Raw genomic sequence first — 6,000 nt, 5'->3', positions numbered from 1 at the left:
ATATGTCACACAAAATGAAGGCCACTGAGTGTACAGGCGGTTTACTTCATATCCAACAAGCTTGGTACTCTGTTTGCAAGTGGATGAACTCAACTTGTCCCGAAGACATGGCCTGTGACAAACTATATGCCAGATTCTGTGTCCTCTGCAAAGCTGAAGATGTGTTCAAAATCCTGACACCCCACAGCGGCTTCTACACTGGGCAAACAGGCTACTATAAAATTGACTGCCGTTACTAATATGTTAATAACATGAAAACGGGCAGGAATTTGGCTGTTCATTGGGCCCAACTGCAGGTGCAAGCCACTCTTCCACCAAATGTGTGTTGTTTACAGGAACTGGAGCTATACAAACGCAGATAAAAACAATGATGTTTGAAAGCAGTGTTTTTAGAGTTGAACAATATCCTGCACAAGCAGCACTGGTGCCTTATAGCCACAATTAATGGCTGCGCCACCATGCAAAGGCACTATTTGTGAATTATTAACTTCTATTTATTATATTTATGGTGGCAATATAATCCAAGTACATATCCATATTGTGCGCAATATGGGTAAATGATGTCTACTATGACAGCCATTCCTAATCTGAAATGCAACAAAAGAGCGAAAATGGGCAACAAATTGTAATTCGAAAAGACGAAGACAACCAGTGCACAGGATAAGTGACAAAGTTCATTTTAATGAAAAAAAAATGTGTGAGTATGCCACAAGCAGTGGGCAGCAAACTTTCAAGCTTGGGTAACAGAGGTAAAACTTCGAAAAATGCTACACTGAAATGTAAAACGGCCTTGGACACAAAAAAACAAACATAGTGTACAGAATGAAAGGGCAACACTCCATCCAAGAACACGCTATGGCACCACATACTTGACATGGTGTAAAAGATGTTTGTTTACATGCCCTCCCCATAAACTAACTGAAACAAAAGCAAAAACAAGGAAAACATTCCTGAATATGCAATGTCCAGAGTCTGAAACCCAGAAAAAACAACCCAAGAAAGGTTTCACTAAGTCTTTCAATGATTACAATTGTCCATCTGTCTCATCACTTCTGAATGAACCTGCACAGCTGAACAGGAAAGAGTCCAATAGCAGGGATGCAGAAAATGTTGCCAAATAAATGTACTTTGCTTACCAACAGTGGCGTAGCCAGAAATATTGTTGGGGGGGGGGGGGGGGGGGGCTCACGTGGCAGTTCGGCCTCCTCCTCAAGAGGAGGCTTTAGCCCGGGTGCTTCTATCTAAATACATGTAGAACGAGAATTCGTTTTTCTCGGCAGCCACTGCACCAAATTCGACGACGTTTGTTGCATTTAAAAGAAAAGCTTAAATTCTAGTGACTGCCTGTTTCGAATTTTTTATTTAGGTTGTCAATTTTTTATTGAAAATTGGCAAAAATTTCAAATTTTCAAAAAACGAAATTATCAACTTTAAAACTCTAATTCAGCAATAAAAAATGATATCACAATTCTGTGAATTGCATCTAATAGTGCATCTACAGCGGACAAAATTGATATGTTACAAATGAATCTCAAAAAAATTTAGTATTATGGAAATACGGCTTTTGCAAAACCCTTGTACACAACGCAACAAATTCACATAAGATATAAACTGAAATACCAAATTTGTCCGCTTTGACTGTTATAGTAGATTCTGTTTACATAACGGCGATATCTGTTCTTGATGCAAACCTATTAGTTTGTAAACATCGTGCTTCTATTTCTTTCGAACTTTCGAATTTTTCTAAATATTTTTAGCAAAATTCAGGCCCTAAATCTAAATTCCGCTTCCAACAGAAACTCAACTTTCCCTCTCATATGCAACAAATTTCATTAGAAGTGACCCAGGGGTTATCTCAGAAAAGCGTTTCTGCGTTTTACATGTATCTGAATAGATCGCGTCGAAGTTGGGCCCGAGCTGAAGCTTCCTCCTAAACAATTTGTCGAGAGATCAAATACATGAATAATAACTGCATTGCCATTGTCAAAGATGCTGCAAACGAATTCTTGAACGTTACGCACTGTCAGAACAAGTAAAAGAATTAGTTTTCTTTAATAAAACAGTATACTCTTATGTGCCGAAAATTGTGCCCAAGGCAACTGATATCAATGCTTCCATGTTTTTGTCTATTCACTAAGTAAAGAAAATATCACACGAACTTTAGAACTATATCAGTTCGAAACCAGCAAAGCATTGCATGCCAGTTATATAAAAATGTAAAGGCCATGAAATGAACAAGTTGAGGACAAATATTTTAATGAAACTTTGCCATTCAAGAACCTTGTTTACATTGTTGCACACATGCAACGGCCAGTGAAAAATCTCAATGAGGCTGTCATTTGCTCCAATGTATTACGAAGGAGGAGCTGTCACCGGTCCTGTATCGTGAGTAATTGCACCGAAGTTATAGTCGCAACAGAGAGCACGCATAAAAAGCAGGAGTTCTGAAGAATATACGAGGGCGAGTCTAATGAAAGTGATCCAATGCGAATATATGGCAAGCGGAGTACTTTATTTAAATGTAGTCTCCATGAGCAATCAGATATTTGTCCCATTGACTAACAAGTCGCGTGATTCCCGTCTCATAAAACTCCTTGGGTTGCTGCTCCAAAAAGTCTGCAACTGACTCTTTCACGTCATCGTCCGACAAGAATCTGGTTGCCTTGAGCTGTTTTTTTCGGTTGCCCCAAAATGTGGAAGTCGCAAAGCGACAGATCTGAGCTGTATGGCGGATATTGCAGCATTTCCCACTTGAACTTTGCCAGTTTTGTATTAACCACATCAGAGACATCAGGGACGGTCATTGAGTGGAGCAAGATGACACCATTTCTCAATTTTCCACGTCGTTTGTTCTTGATTGAGACACGCAGCTGATCCGACATTTCACAATATCGGAAAGAATTGAGTCTATCCAGGTTTAGCAAATTCGATCAATAATGGCTCCTGACGATCGAAAAAAATAAAGTCAACAACACGTTTCCGGCAGAAATGATTGCCTTTACTTTCCTTGGGGCGGTGAGTTCAAATGTTTCCACTGTAAGCTTTCTCTTCGTGTTTCAAGCTCGTAGTAGAGGCACCATGATTCCTCCCTAGTCACAAGTGCAAACAAGAAGTCGTCATCCTCATTGTGATACTGGATCAGATGAGTCAAGGCAGCGCCGAACCTGTCCGTCTTCTGGCGGTGGTTAAATATCTTGGTCATCCATTACGCGCACAAGAGCCGATAACCGATATGTTTATGAATTATGGCGTGAACGGAACCCTGACTAATGTTCACACGCTCGGCCGGTTCATCTATGCTTATCCTCTGTGTTTGTCTCATCAGCTCATCACCTTTGCAATATTGTTGGGGGTGATTGCCTGGTGGCTTTGGCCCGGTCTTGTATCGTCTTTGCAACTTTCATGTGCTTCTTTCAACAGTTTGCTCCAACGCTTCACAGTGGCCAATTAAATGCAATGTTCAACATACACGGCAGCCATACGGCGACTAATTTTTTGGAGGGGAAACACCTTCAGCAGTCAGGCAATTCGCGACACCACGCTGTTCAACTTCTGGAGCGTCCATTATGTCACGCAACTATGTTCAACCCAGTGTATGAGAGCATTAAAGAACACTTATCCTCACACCTACTTGTCACTTTTGTAAATGAGAGATGCCTGTGTGCTACGCGCATGCCTCACAGATAATGAGCCGAACTATTATTGCGTGGGGTGGGTATACTCACTTTCATTTGACTCGCCCTCGTACATTAGAAATGCGAAGATACAATGGGATATACAAATGCGAAGATACAGCTTGATAAAGGGCAAAAAAGTGTCAGTGCTAACAAAGTTCACTGTACGTATACACAAAACCTCGCAACAAGATATTTAAATATCCGTATAAGTCTCCAATAAATATACGTATCTAAGAAAACGTCGCTGTATATAATGCATCAAATAAGGCAAATAAACATGTTGTACAATCACAGATTCACAGAATCCTAGATCCCGCCCCCATTCCATCCACTCCCCCCGATGTATCGCGCGCGACGGAAGGCGACGCGCTTCGTCCCCGCTTTTCTCCTTTGCGCACACAAGACTGAGCCACCATCATCCGTCCACCCATGCCGCCGCCCCCACCCTCCCTACGCTTTCACTCGCACATACAGTTTGCGACGCGCGGTCCGGATGTTATCGCCCTTGGACTTTATACGGAACATGAGGGCGACGGCAGGAATGCGCCCGTAGCGTCCGTATAACTGAATGATACAATAAGAGTATCCGGCAATTAAGTGAAGCGTCCCGTGGCCCATTGCTTTCCTTTTCGCAAAAGAAGTACTAAATCGAACTTTCACCATGTGACAATTCGCTGCGCCACAACGTCTTTTTTTTTCCTTTTGTGGGGCGGGGCACCGAAATGAAAAAACGCAAAGGAAAGTATCTCCACAATCGAATGCCTACTTTGGGCCCCTAATGTGGCTACCGAAGGAATATCGAAGAAAACGTGAGACGTTTGGTCCACTGAGAACCATGCGCATACTGCTCAGTGTCCTACACCGGCTAGACAAGACTTTGCGGAGATGTTGCTCTCAAGCGAACGCGGTGCAATCAGTCGAGCCCCCACAGCGATGGCGGCGAGTGACCATTGTTCCATTTTCTCGTCTGCTAGCCAGAAAGCGTACAAAACTCTGCGTGCAAAACTATGTACAAATCCACTCGGCCAGAGAAAACCAAAGCGCACCGAACTGCGCCGCACTGTGGTCGAGGCAATATGAGAAAAACGCATGCACTCTGGTTGGCTCTGGCAGCCCGCGGGTAGGGTGGCGAGAACTAAAATATTGAAGAGGCTCAAATTGTCCTCGTGAATAAAAGTCGAAGTAGAAAAAATAAATAAGAACGTAGCTACCTTTGCTGGCTTTAGTGTCTTGAGATGGATGCCTTGGAGTAGGTGAAAAAAAAAAAATTGATATTTTTTGTGTGAGATGGCGGCACAAATGAACCACCACAACGCTTCGACTCATCGGACCTCGCTGCGTGCTTTGTCAACTTGTCTGATAGTGTGTTGATTTGGCTTGCCTTGTATGTTCCGATGTACGACTTTAGAAAAATCAATACACCTTTGGCGTCTAATGTTTATAACAGCATTAAACCAACAAAGTTCCGCAATTGAATATTGAAAGCACAACTTTGGAAATGTCAATGCACGTTTCACATCAAAAGTTTATGTGAACTTTATACCATAAATATTCGAAATTGACATCCATGCGCTCCGTAGATTCCGCGGCCTCCGCGAGATACCGCGGCGAGCCCGTCCGCCATCAAAACGCCCTTGAAACGTTGTGCTCGGATGGGGATGCTTGCGTTATGTAACTTCTGGTGCATGGACGTTGTCGCAAGATCACGCCCGAGTTCGCAATGTTCGCGGTGAAATGTTTTTTCGAGCGTGAAAAAGATATTCTAAACAAAATCCAGAATGATTTCCGGCGTCGGGGGTTGCTTTGGTCCGCGGTGCATGGACAGCACGAAAAAATTTCGGGGGGGCTGGAGCCCTATAAGTCCTCCCCCCCCCCCCGGTTACGCCCCTGCTAAGAACCCATATATCTTTCCTTCAAAGTGGCTGGTATTGGTGATGCTTTGATGCAGAAAGAGGCTATTGTCGCACGTGTCATCCTTAGGCCAGAAACCAATCTGGCACATGTGGAAATAGTCTTGTCTTTCCCACATGGTGGTTCAGCCTCGCGAGGCATATTCCTTCAGTCAATTTGCACACTGTCAATGTGAGTGAGACTGATCAAAGGTTGGCTATGGCGTCAGATTTCTTGCCTGGTTTCAGTAGTAGCATCATGACCAAGTGTTTCCACTCTGGGGAATTCCAATATTCCAGATTTCATTGATTACAAGCAATAGTGCTTGCTTCCTCGTTTCGGCAAGATTCTTCAACATCTGCAAAATGACTCCACCTTTGCCATGTGCGCTTTAATGTTGACATGTTCGAGAGCAACAACAGGTTCTGCCATC

The sequence above is a fragment of the Dermacentor andersoni genome, chromosome 1 (genome assembly GCF_023375885.2).
Source record: "Dermacentor andersoni chromosome 1, qqDerAnde1_hic_scaffold, whole genome shotgun sequence".
NCBI classification, from domain to species: Eukaryota; Metazoa; Arthropoda; class Arachnida; order Ixodida; family Ixodidae; genus Dermacentor; species Dermacentor andersoni.
This window is presented reverse-complemented; position numbering follows the sequence as displayed.